The sequence below is a fragment of the Betta splendens genome, chromosome 15, assembly GCF_900634795.4.
Source record: "Betta splendens chromosome 15, fBetSpl5.4, whole genome shotgun sequence".
Classification (NCBI taxonomy): Eukaryota; Metazoa; Chordata; class Actinopteri; order Anabantiformes; family Osphronemidae; genus Betta; species Betta splendens.
The window spans coordinates 12,496,985-12,510,859 of record NC_040895.2 but is presented as its reverse complement, the minus strand read 5'-3'; the positions used below and the strand labels follow the sequence as shown (position 1 = coordinate 12,510,859).

Genomic DNA, 13,875 nt, shown 5'->3' with positions numbered 1-13,875 from the left:
AAAAAATAGATAGCTGTAAACAATGCTTCCGCCGGCAGGTGAATTCTCCAGCATTCAATAACCTTTAACACCTCCTAAGTCCTCATCTCCCTGAGCTGTACCACAATGCACTGCAGCTCGGCACCAGTGGCCTCCATTTTGACCTGTGCCTAAGAATAGGTCAGGGGATCAAAGGCCAGCGTTGGTGTAAAATAAGCTAAAAATGCATCATGAGTGGAAAAAATGAAAGTTAAAATTACATTTTCTGCTCCGTTAAAGCAGATTTACAAGTCTTTGTGCTTTTCTAAGGTCACACCAGCCTAGTTAGAGTGGAGCAACACACCGATCTGCTGTTGCTCATGAAGTGCAGTTGCTGTGTTTGCCCTCAACGGTGACCCAGTGCATTAAGCCGGTCAGCTCATCAGTAACAGAAGCAGATAGGCAGCCATTGGATTTTAATAAACCTGGATAATAATGAGGCTGAAAAGCGGAGTGAATTGTGAAGCGGAAGGCTAATGAAGTGCCTATGTGGGCAGTATGTGAGAAATAACCTATAACCTATTAAGAAGCAGCCCGACTCCCTCTGCCCAAGTCCTACCCCTGATTGAATTAGTGCACTCTTTAATTACTGAGCATCCAAGATGGGAGCTCGGGATCTAATTGAACTTTTTCATGCCTGCTGCACCCCAGCCAAACTATTTGTTCTGTAAAAAAATTGAATTAGCAGTCTCCCTTTGTCTCCGCTCTTTTGCATTGATCGCTGAAAACATTAAGACCGTCTTAGGAATTTTCAGGCCGTAAAGAATCAGATCGTGCGGCATTATTCACAATAACGCATATGTTATAATCGCAGGGAGAACTTACTTAAAATTCAATCCACTTTGGCATCATTATCATGTATCAACATAATAAATGAGCCCTTCAGAGCATGGTAATTATAATTTGATAAATCATCAGCAGAAAATTAACTGGATGTCAAAACATTCATTGGAAAGGGTGATGAATGGAGGATGATTGTGGTGATGAATTGTGTTAATCTGCGCAGTATGAAGCCAGCGAAATGGCTAAGCAGCCCAAGATGGATGGGCCATAGAAGCTGCAAGGTCAGGACACACAACTGCAGAATAGAGGAAAGAAAAAATAGGAGGGAATGAAACAGGGAGGGGAGGAAAGAGAAGGACTCTCTGTCTTCCTCCCTCGCTTTCTCTCCACACGCAGCGCTATCTGTCTTCGCACCGCGGCAGTTCTTTAAGTTTGGCTTCAGCCATTTGGGCTCTGACGGTGGAGCTGACCCCGTACTCTATTTTTAAGATGCTCAGATGATCTTAATAACAATAATAACAGTCGCGGCGTGGTCATGGCGATGACTGATCATCACTCAGAAGGAAGCCGACCGCTGACGTCTCCAAATAGATCGCCCTTTGTATCAGAAGCAAACCTTGAACATTGTTACTTCAATCACGTCATTTACTTTGTTATAACAGCTTCATTATGTAATTAATTACCTAATTCTTTCACCTCTTTCTGTCCAATCTCCATTATTATAGTTTTACTAGTGTAAAGCATAGAAAATCTACCTATTTTTTTTGTAATATAATAAACCTTGGAGTCTGAACCAGTTGAGGGTAACAAAAATGTAATGCTTTTTATGCCATTGTGTAATTGCGTTAGTTTAGAGCCTCCATGTATCTGCACTGTCCACTTAAGGCTACAGCTGTGGTGTGTTTTCTGCATCTAAAGACTATCATCAGGTATCACAGGTGTCAGTTGCAAAGTGAATCGCTGATAGCTCATCTTCGCCTGTTAATTGGTGTAGCACCATCGTTACACCACAGGAAGTGGAAATTGGTTTAGTCGAGTTATTTAATATGCTATAAGAATAAAATTCACCAGGGATCTAAGTAAATAATTAATGAGGCTTTTTAGCACATCTTTCTTATTGATCCTCCCTTTTAATACCTTTAGTTCATACATTCACCATAATGTATTTCTGTACAGTAATTTGATGAAGGCTTTGGCACCGTCTTCATTTTTGCTTCAGTTTCACAACGTAGTCGATCTGTTTGGTCTTTGTTCAGTAGTTTAATAAACACTAATGTGTGTATGGTCAGTAAATGTTGACGATGGATCATTTAAGTATATTATTACTGTTTGAACTTTTTTTTGGTAGCATCCTTTAGCTTTTCCTACTTCACTTGTGCTCGGCTTTCAATCATGGCATGTTTCCATTGGAAAAGTCTTCCTGGTGGTGAAAGCGAGCGGACAAGCGCTCGTTATAATGAAGGCTATTTCCACAAATATTAGTAATTATACGTCAGCACTTCTGAGATGTGACAAAGCCGACCATGTTGCCTTTTTTGAATTCATTATGCTGACAGGCGCTTCGTCCATCCGTTTATCTGCTTTCTGTCACGGCCTGAGTGACCGTTGCGTAAACTGACAACTGCGCTTATTGTTGCCGTTCTCATTTGTGGTTTTGGGGGATAGTTTTGGTGCCGGCGCCCGGTCGTGTTGGTGCCTGACCTCGGCAGGAACCACGCGCCTGCAGTGGTTAATCTCACTGTTGTTAAAGTGGCTTCGCCACACAGAGATCAAAAGTCTCCCTTCACATACTGTGTCATTTCTCGCTGGGAAGTATTAATCTCATACAGGGCTTCAGACACCTCTTATCTGGCTGGCAGGTTGACGGGTAGGGGAATATTCCGTCTCGATTCCACCAATGAATGCAGCACACGGGGCTATCACTTGGCCCACGCTGCATATGGAAGAGGAGAAATCACACCTTTCTGTCTGCGACTGCCATTTTCATTTGTGCTCTCTCCAGTCACTCTTTCCCGTCTCCCCTTTTCTCTCTCTCCTGGAAATTATCACCAGCCATGTCAGGAGCTCTGTCGGATGGAAAGGGTGGGGGGGGGGGTGGATGTGTCACACTGCCTCTTAAGTTTCTGATTGTCTAAATGACACAGAATCTCATCATACAGCTGTCTCCCTTTCTGACACTACAATTACCCATAATTCCCTCTGTCATTCACTGTCTCAAGGTTAGTATTTTATATCTTGAACACAGGGCGAGCGCATTTACATTTGGACGCTAGGATAAGAAGAGGGACTGGAGAGGCACAGCTCTGTTTGTGTCAGAGACGTTTAAATCTGACGTGATTGTCTGATTTTTTTTTCATTTGATCAATAAAAAAAATATTAAAACACTGCAACTTAAAATATGTATTTTAAATCAGCCTTCTACCATTATCCTAATGACTTTGTTAATGACCAAGCGTCTCCTTTTAGCTGATGCCATTAATTAGCTTAAGTCACAAAAATGATATCCCTGCATACAACCCTTCAGGAAGTGGGTGTAGCGTGTGTCTGTGACAAAGTGTGCTCGGTGAAAATGGTCCATTATCACGGCACGTTTTACTCCATCATCGCTGATATTCTTACATGGTCTCTGGGTTAAACAGCACGTCTTCCCATCCTTTTTACCCCATCCCTTGAGTAAAGTGTTCTTCAAAGGTATATATTTCACTGCAGGCTGACAGCCTCGACACCGTAATTGACCTGAGAGCTTCCATCTTGCTCTTTTGAAATTCTTCGTCGTAATGTGTGTCAACTAGATAAAATGAGTCCCGTCTCCACCTTTTCTCTGGATTTCCATTTGCAAAGACGGCTGACTGACTGACTGAGTGAGCGGCTGACTGACTGGCGCAGGCTCTATTATCATTCTGTTTCAATGTCTGTGATCGGAGGGGAAAGATGCCAATCGCTCCGTTGTTTGAAACAGGTGCTCGCACTTCAGTCCTGTGCGTTAGTCGACCATGTTGAGCATTTAGATGATTTGATAGTTTGTGATAAAAATGTGGGCTTTGTGAAACCGTCTTTGCTCTTTCTGACAGACAGCCCGGTCTGTCTGTCAACGCGTCATAGCCTCACGGAGGGAAAATTGCTTTTAGGCTTTCATTAATTTGCTAATGACTCCCTTAATGTTCATATTATTATAGAGGAAATAATCAGGGGTGAGCACATGAAGTGCATTTTTCCAGTGACACCTTTTCAGTTTGGATGAAAAATAACTTCAGCCGCTTTAATAAAAGCTAAAATTCATATTGATTAACCCAATTTCTCTATGGTTGTGATGGAACCAGCAACAATTAGTGGTTCAAAGGTTCTTGTGCAGGTGTAAGATCCGTATTCCCTTTGATGTTGCACGGCACAGTGTGTGGTGACAGCACCATTAACACCTTTAACATCGCTAGTCGTCCCCACACCAGGCCACGGGTGGAAGTGGACACGTAGTCAGGACTCCAGAGATGAGGGTGGGTTAGCGATAGGCACCATTGTAGTTCAATTTGAAAAAAAAGTTCATTTTCAGCTTCACTTAATGAATAGTTATTGTGTCATTTCCTTAAAGTAATGCATTTATAAATGTAGAAATACACAGAACAAGGCTTTGTTACACGTATGTAAATGAGGAATTTAAGTATGGCAACATTTTGAGCTCATTTCTTATTGTCGCCACTTTCATCTACAGTAATTCATTCGCTAAAGGTTTTTATTACTACACTGTGCTCGTCGTGTTTATCACGTTCCTTGAGTCCACAGTCGAATTGAAAGAGCTCGTTTTATCCCCCCACAGTACAAAGACGAGCACCTTCCCCTTCTTCTAGCTTTGCTTGATTTTCACATGTGGCTATAAAAAGACAAGCTCTGTTTTTGTATGCCATGTCATATTATTAAGTTTCACGCTTGCTCCATGAACCCGAGACGTATTTTCTGCTTCCCCCCCCTGGCTAATTGGGATATTGTTAGGACTGTCTCTATCCAGAGCCTGATGCCCCCGAACGTGTCAATGTGCTGCTATGCTGCGGCTGCTAGACTGCGTGTCTGCTTGTCAGTTTTGGGGCATGTGTTTTTTTTTTCCCAGATCAGTTTGCTCTTAGATTAATTAACACTATTGACAAACTGTGACAGGATTGCGTGATCCTTTCTCACCTTTGGAGACACCTCAATCAAAGTAATAAAGGCGGGGGGGGGGGGACCTCCTCGCGATTGTAAAATAAGAGATAACGCTCGGTCGGGTATCTCTTCCCTTTCATCAGAGCAGCGTAATGTGTGCTGAACAAATGTGGCCCAAGTGTTTACTTTACCTTTGTCCGAGCTCACAAAGTAGAAGGAGGTTCTATGTGCCGCGGTAAAAAGGCTGGAGGGGAAGCGACACTTTTTGGGGGTAAAGCTGGGAGGCTACAACAAGCCTTAAAGAGGCCTCCGGCCCACTCAGGTCCGCTGCTAAGCCTGTTGGACATCCAGCTTTGTTCCCCTCATAGGCGCCTTATAAGTGGCCTGATGCGGTTGTCCCCTCACATGTTCCTCTTGTACCTCAGCTGGGCCAATTCGGCGGCCTAAGTGCTCAAATTGAGCCATTTTGTCTCACTTTGAAACAAACCAGGGCCCATTATGCGTGTGTTTTCTCCGTTTATTCATACCCCTCCGCGTCTCCCTTCCACGTTGGCCCTGCTCCGTATGTTTGTCGCTCCCCCTGCCTTTCTGTGCTCTCAGGTTCGAAGCGCTGGCCTTGTGAGGGGTCAGTGTTTCCACTCCAGCAGTGTCAACTTCAATCTGGGGCGATTTGGTGTGAAATGTGTGCCATGGTGTGGGGGCTTGCAGGTCAAAGCCCCGGTAATTGATGTTGCTTATTCATCTGCTTTTCCTTGTCTGCTCCCAGCGCAGCGCAGCGGCCGTTTTTGTTTGTCTAAATTGTTTGAAGATTTACTGTAGGTCTTAGGGCCCTGAGAAGCATCCCCCTGCTGCACTTTGTCTGTGTTCCTACCTAGCAGGGGGTTCAGCACTGGGGACGCACAATGGCGGCGGCACAAAAGAGGCTTTCCCCAACACAAGGCCTGGGGGACATCTCATAGCATGATGCTCAGCTCTGAGGGGGACGCACAATGGCGGCGCCACAAAGGAGGCTTCTCGGGCTCGGAGGGCACCTAGCATGACAAGCAGGGCAGCTCTCATTGTAATTTGCCATGGAGCCCGTTGACCAATGGCCCAATGACACGAGTGGAGTATCAGTAAACATTATGAAACCCGAAGAATGTGATTTGCAAATTATCGATCGTCCAGTGTCCTAACCTTGTGATACAGTATTAATATGACATGGATTCAGGGTCAGGGAGCCATGTTAGAAACGGACCGTCTGGGTCTGATCTGACCTGATCTCCTACACCTGCTAGTCGGTGCGTAGGTCGAAACGCACACGCACACTCACACACGCACAAAGAGAACGTAATGATGGAGACACGTTTAATCTGGCCTTGTAGCATGTCAGCCGGCTGCATGGGTGGTATGTCCTCCGGGGGCCTTTGAAGAGGGCCGATTTAGAGAAGAGATTTGGATCATTACACAATAAAGAACACTTCATAAGTACTGAAGTGAGTTGGAGAAATGACGGTTAATGATGTTGACAGCAATTCACCTCTGCTGAATTACAGAAAGATTTGACTCAACTTGCCTTCTTTAATGAGCCTCACTCTGTAAAGGTAATGGGCCAGCGGTAAGACACAGAGAGAGGAGGGGGCGGCGGGGAGGGGGAGAGAGAGAGTGGAGGGGATTTATTCTTTTTTTTTTTATTCCTGGCACAACTGCAGCCGGTGCTTTACACAGGGAAGATGTATGATGCACTTCTCACAGTTATCGCAGTGATGCTGGACTGTGTCTGCCCTCACATCTGCCCTGGTCAGCAGCTGGAGGAACCTAGGGCTCAGCCAGAGGCCCAGTCAGGAACCGGACCTACATGTAGGAGTGAGGAAATGGTCCCGGCTTTGTTTTGGTTTGGTTTAGGCCAGTGTGAATGCACCTATTCATTCACTGTATTTAGCTCTAGCTTTCATATGTGATATGATCAAGGGCTGCAAATCAAATTAAGTTTGACTCCGAAGTTTGTCAATATGCAAACTCGTCATATTCGCTCAATCACTCACTGCGCGTTTGTGTTTTGCCTCCACTCGGATGAAATGAGCCTCTTTCCACACGTCTGGAGGCGGGACACTGATTCCAGGCTACAGCTCCTTTGCTATTTCTAATCGCGCATGTTTATGTGCAACTTTGTGACACAAAGCTCAGCTGACAGTAGTTGTAGTTGATTTGCACCCCCCCCCCCCCCCCCCCCCCCACCGCACATGCGACTGACATCCCATCAAAGTAGAATATCTGTCTTTGAGGGTTTTTTCACGCTGAATGATAAATATGTACATCCATCCAATTATGCATTGACAGAGATGTCAGGGAGGACGGAGCATTCCAGTTGGAATGATGGCACTCAGTTTCAAGCTGCCTTGTGTGGGTACATGTCCTGTGTTCTCGTTCCATGCAATAAGACAAGTAAAAAACTACAGCGATGAAAGCGGGAACTATCCCAGAGGTCAAATCAGCAGCTTTGTTGTTTCGCTGCTTTTGCTTGTTGGCACATCGACCTGTCAATCATTAGGTCTATTAATAGGCTCGTTAGAGTCACAACGCACTCGTGGCTTAGAGAAACGCCACATAGTCATTAGCACAGCAGCTTTGGAGGAGCTGGGAACCTCCCAGCTGTGTCGGACGCGTGGTTCAGCGTTGGTCTGAAGCTCCTACAGCTAAACCCATGCGTGTGGGAGGATTTTCCACGGACAGGGTGCCGTGCTGTGGAACATGGAAGCAAAGAAAGCCGCATTGCGTGAAGGAAGGAAAAAAAAATGCAAAGCTTGATGCTTTAATTGGCAGGAATACTTGTCTAATTATCACTTTTCTGCTTGCTCTCCATGCTGAGATTATGTAATTATCTTTTTGAAACATTGTGGAGCGATACAGCTTTTTTTTTTTTTTTCCCCGTGTGTGTCTTTTCTGAGACGCCGCTGTACCTGACACTCAGCAAACCACTTAATAACATGCTAGAAAGGCGGCTAATTATATCATAATAATGGCTTGATGAAAGCAATAAGGCGGCTGGTGAATGAATGATAGCACAGTTAGAGTCGACTTGTATCTTTATCCGGCATCACTGGAATCACACTAAACAGGAAGTTCTGTAATTACTAATGTGTTTATTCATTATGCCACAAGAATTTGGAGACTTTGCATTTGTTATCATTATGCAAATCAAGGCCCACACTAAATAATACGTTTCACTGCAGTGATATTTTCAGAAAATAGAATCCCTTATCAAGTTAATTACTCCATGTTTACAAGCCCCCCCAAAGCTTGGATCCCCCAATTAAAGACTACTCCTGTTCTAATTGTGGGATTTGTTTTTCTTACATGTGTCATTACATGTACTCCTGCCGAGCACAGGTTTGTCAGGGGGAAGAACCAACAGTTAGGCCCCTCACTGGGTTCCCAGACTTCATCCTGTTCCTGCACAGCCTCCTAGGCTGACTGGTGTCGTCTGGTTGGGGGATCCTTTATCGGAGAACGAGGCAGGAGCGCATCCGCAGGACCTGAGGGGGGGGGCGGAGGGGGGGTAATCTGACGGAGGGCGCGCCCATGCACCAGCAGCGGCGGCGTCAACAGCTGCCGCGGACTGCTTTCGAAACTTTTTAATTAGCACTAATTACCTTTGCAGGAAAATGTTGAGGCTTGAAAGGATTTGTGTCAGCAAGTGGGAGATCAAAGATTGCGGTGCTGTGCATTTTAATCTCAACACTGTGGGGTAATGGGGAGCTGTTTGTGTGTGAGGGAGAGAGAGAGAGCGGGTGAGTCGGGGGGAGAAAAACATCCCAGGTGGTGCTGGAGTACTCTACCTCTAGTAATGCTGTCTACCCGTCACACCACAGGTCCTGTCACATTAGAAAATCTTCCGCTAATATAAAGGAATTAACTTTTTTTTTTACTGTTGAATTGAATTGTAGCCTTTCGCTCACTGTTCATTTCCGCCTTTATCTCCTTGTGCGTGCGCGTGCGTGCGAGTGTGCGCGCGCGTGCGTGCCTGCATGTGTGTGTGCGCTTCATCAGGCTGACAGGCATTTCATAGAGGTGGTTTTTAATGCATGCCTGGACATCGCTGTGGCAGGGTCATCCATCAGACTTCAAGACAACATCGATCATTTGCCATGAAGAGAACGCGGGGTAGTGATTATTTGCTATTAGGTGGATGCTGAGGCATACAAATTGCTGGCAGTTGACAGTTGAACTCACTCAAACGTAATGCGGGATGGCTCACCCTCTCAGAAATGTTGACAAGCGCGGAGCCTGAACACTGTAATGACAGAGCAAACAGGCCGACGAGGCACCGAGGCGTTCTTCCTCTCAGACTGGAGCATCGAGGCCTATTATTAATTTGTTTTACTGCGAGCACATTACATTCTGTGTATATACATGCATGCATATATATGTGCTGCATGTGTTTATTGCTTAATTATTACAACAGACCTCATCTCTGTGATTTCTCACATTATTATTTGCTCTTTATGAAGCTTTGTGACGTCCTCGCTGACTGAGGTGCCGTCGGGGGAATTGATTTTTCCGGCTCCTGCGCACCGGCAGGGCAGGCTGTTTGTCATGTGGATGGACAACTAATCTTCCAATACAAACATTCACAAGACGCACGGCTGTGCCGTGAGCAGCGTCCGGCCCGCTGCGAGGCGGCCGCGTGGGCCTCAGTGGCGCCGCATGACGCGTTTGGCGGCTCCGCTCCTGTCGCTGTAGAAGCGTCCACCTTCCCCGCACTGATCTCTCCATTTCTTTCCTCCGCTGGGAATAAGGGAACGCTCCCTCTCGCTCTCTTTCCCAACTCTCAATTGGGTCATTGTTGGAGCTTAGACTTCATTCCAGGCCAAACTGGGGTCAAGCAAGGCTTATGAGGTCGGACCTGACAGGGATGTCTGTCAGGCCCTTATCCCCTCGCCCGGGTTGAGCCAGGATCATTAATCAGGCAGGGATTGGAGGTGCGAGGGGAAGCGTGAGGCCAGGTGACGCTGACCTCAGTACAGTGACTTTGATTTTTGTCTGGCCTTGGCTCTTTGTGAGCGTGTGGGGGGGGGCACGCGGTGAACTGACAGGATCAGTCGCCGTGTGATTCAGCGCTCTCAGCCCCTCTGCCGGCGCTAATGACATCCAGAGCGAACATTAACCTCGCGCGCTCAGCGGGAGCATCCACGGGGGTAGTCTGTAACCCGGACGGCGATATCATGCTGCAGACAGCGCTGCAGCCGGCGCTAAGCGCTCTGCAGACACGTTGAACAATTGAATCCACGCTCCGCGCTTAATAACCTCGCAGAGTAACAGGTAACGAGCGGCGATATTCAACCAAAGAACTTCGCTAATTGAGTTTCACAGATTTCTTCTTGCATGAATTTGTTTGTATGCTCCGCCAGCGCATTTTTGTTTTGCATGATGTAACCCCGGGTAAAGTTCAATCTGACACGCCACCTCCAATTGACAGCTCCGCGGTGCTTCCGCGCACGGGAGCGAGCCTAGCGCAATACTCAAAACCGATTAGGAGTGAACCTGCATAAAGAGGAGATTTGCTGGCGGCGCCGAACGTACCCTAATGATTTGCATTGCCATTAATAGTCATTTACAGCTGCCTGGGAGGAGACGTGTAATCCCCTTCCCATGTGTGAATTGACATGCATTGAGGGAGGGCTGTGTGTGTTCTGGACGTGTGATCTTTAAATGACTGCCACCTGAGGCCTGGCAGCGGAGAGAGGAGTGCCACACTGAGCGCGGCCTGACTACATCTAAGGAAGCATAGGGGGTGAGAAGGGGGAGAGCTGTGGGGGAGATGGAGGCAGATAATGACTGTCTAATTCGCCATCGCCATCAGAGATGCATGTACGGAGACGTGTATAGACCATAAACTGTAGCTGGAGGGGAAACTGCTGGAACAGACCCGATCAGCACGGAGTGGAGGTGGATGGATGGATGGATGGAAGGGGGGGGGGGGGGGTGTCAGGCTGGAGGGGTTGGCCATTAATTTGCTTTACAAATGATGTCATCTTATTTACCATGAGTTAAGCCTGATGGTTTTAATGCTGTGTTTTGGTAGTTATTTGATGTTTATTTGTGGTTTTGTTGTGGCTTAGAGTCAATAAATGCAGCTGTGCTGAACTAATGGAGCGCCGGTTTATGAATTGATTATGTTTTATTTGATTTTTACTTTATTGTAACTACACTGAATAAGTGTCATTAGACTGTGCTACTCACCACCACTGATGCATATTTGTTCAGTTTCAAAATAAAATCTCGTCTTTGTACTTTTGACAGATGTAAATAAAAAAGAATAAATTTACTGAGCAGCTAAAGCGACCTGAACCATCAGAATACGCTGAGTAGTTCAGGTCAACATCCTTCCTCTGTCTCTGTCCAAACCTCCTCCACTCACCTTTCTTATTAAGTTTATTGAAGCCTCCACATACCGGGCTTCCGAGGTCCAGTCCCTCTCCCCATTCATTACAGTACCTCATCCAGGCAGGCAATCGGATGTGTGCTCTGAATAGTCCATTATGCACATATGAAGACCATCATGGCTCTGATATTGGTCAATTCATCAAACATTTATGTGTTGCCCTCTGAACGGGGCGTCCGTATTCCTGTCACTCTGCGACGCTGCTCCAGCGTTTAGACGCCACCCTGCCTTTCTGCACCAGCACAGCCGGGCCTGGAACCGTGGCCTCTCCAGCTTTTCCAGTGATTCTGTGCCTTTTTAGTATCACTTAGATAAGATCTTATGTATTGTTTAAAACTGAACTCCCAACTATTATTAGAGCACGTAACGTGTGAAAAGACAAGGCTGCTGATTTCCATTTTTCACGTGTTGCCTGAGGATATCTGACATGACACCAGCACGCACCATTGGCAGGAGTGACTGACACATCAGCCAATAACAGTCGAGAGTTTTCCTCCCTCTGTTGTCAGCAGTGCTTTATCAATCACCGTGTCTGCATTAGTATTAGTGTATTGATCTGGCAGCCGCGCTGTTCGCTCGGTCAGTGTTTCCCCTCCAGTGCCCTTGACTCCTCATCCCCTGCTTCTCGTGGGTCCGGTCCCGGGTTCAGCCTTCACGGATAATAGCGCTCTGTGGACTCGTACTGTACGCACACATTTATATAAGCTCACGGGCGATGGATGCACTCGTGCAGGGCTGTGTGGTGTAGGAGGGCGAGCTCAGCGCAGGCCGGGCGCTAATCAAAGCGTGAAGACGATCCACGCGGAGCATTAGATCTGACAGTGAGGCTGATCATAATTATCCTAACAAGGCCTCATGTTGTAGTCAGAGGTTAAGGATGATGTCACTTGATCAAGTGGCTTTGAAATTATCTTTTGAAAATCTGTAGCTTTAAAACAGCGCTGAAGGATGTGAATTATACAAAATCATGTTTGCATTTGAAAACAGTTTCTCTGGTTAATGTTTAGTGTAGATTTGCTGTCCGTGTTTGCTGTTTACCATATTTCTGTAGCGCTGGGATTCGAGTCAATTATGCTCATTATTTTTGTTAAAAGCCCCCTTTTTTTTTTAGAAGTGAAGTACTTTTACTGCAGTGCTTAAACTTTGTTAGTTTTCCAAGCTGCGCATTAAAACAAGAAAGCTTATAAAAAGTAATGAAAGCTGCTGTGGCAATGTGCAGAGGGAGAACAGAAAGCTGGAGAGTATTAGAAGTTCAATCCCCGCACTGTAGTTAATGCTGGATGGGACTCGGTGGCTCTCCCCTGGCTGTGAATTTAACTGATTAAATCAGCCAGTGCACGCAGCAGTGGTGACATGAAAACAACAATTAATAAGGCTCCCTCCTGCGCCATGCGGTTCCCTTTAACCGAGCAGCTAATAACATAACCCACAGGACTGCATCCCATCACACACACACACACACACGCGCGCATGCATTTACAGGTGGTTACCAAACCTCTGTTTGCAGCATGTTGTGCCAAACTACACCAACAAAGATTATATTTGCAGATTAATTGCATATTTTGCTGCTTTATTTTATGATGGTTGTTATTATTCATGGTATGCTGGTAAAAACAAGCCTAGCATTGAATCCGGAGCGTTCATTTGGTTTCCACCTCGTCAGCGGACCCGATGCGGCGCTGTCGGGCCGGGCCTTTGCCAGCACGTTAGCTGGGCGCTGTCAGATTCTGTGGTGGGTATGAAATGAGGCGTCTTGGTCCGCTCCACTCGCGAGCCAACAGATTTGCTGATTGGCCAATTTGCACGGGGGGCGACGGCAGAAGCCTCTTCTGCTTTGTACTCGCTGCCAGTGACGCGTCCTGGACCAGTTTGGCGTCTGTGGAGTTCCAGGCGCGCATGCAGTCGACTTCCCTGCATACAGTGGAAAAACGTGCGGAGGCGCACTCTGCATCACATTGTGGCAGATTTAAATGTCAATGAAGTCGCGGAGGACGCGGCGTAACATGCTGACAGCGTGACGGACGACACAACACGCACGTTGTCTTTGTGCGCGTTATATGACTTGAACTTTACAGGGCCAAACATTAGTCCTAGCACCACCTTCCATCATGTTTATGCCCGTGTGTGTGTGTGTGTGTGTGTGTGTGTGTGTGTGTGTGTGTGTGTGTGTGTGTGTGAGAGACAGAGAGGGAAGGGGTTGACGTGACCCCTCACCCTTTGCAATGTGTCATAAAATGCACCGGAAACGGCAGAAAGGAAAACGCCTCGTTTGATGTCGAAATCCCGACACTCACCCCTATCGCTGCACGGTAGCAAAAAAAAAAAAAAAAAAAAAAAAAAGTTTCCATTCCATCTGTGATTGTGAGCGTATTCCGGTTCCTCTGTGAAAATGATGGATGACAAGTTAAATTTGTGTCTGGGGAGTGAAGGTGAACTGTGACAGAGTGATTTGTCTTGGGAATGGAGGGTTAGGGTCAGGCGAAACTGGGCGCCTCGAGGCACCAGACATTGACAAATTC

The 13,875-nt window shown here is 46.5% G+C and overlaps 1 protein-coding gene across 8 annotated transcripts in view; it reads left to right on the top strand.

Moving 5' to 3' along the window:
* The window catches only part of lrmda (leucine rich melanocyte differentiation associated), a 157,662-nt gene that overhangs the window by 89,756 nt on the left and 54,031 nt on the right, over positions 1-13,875 (top strand). The gene's annotated exons all lie outside the window — the stretch shown is intronic.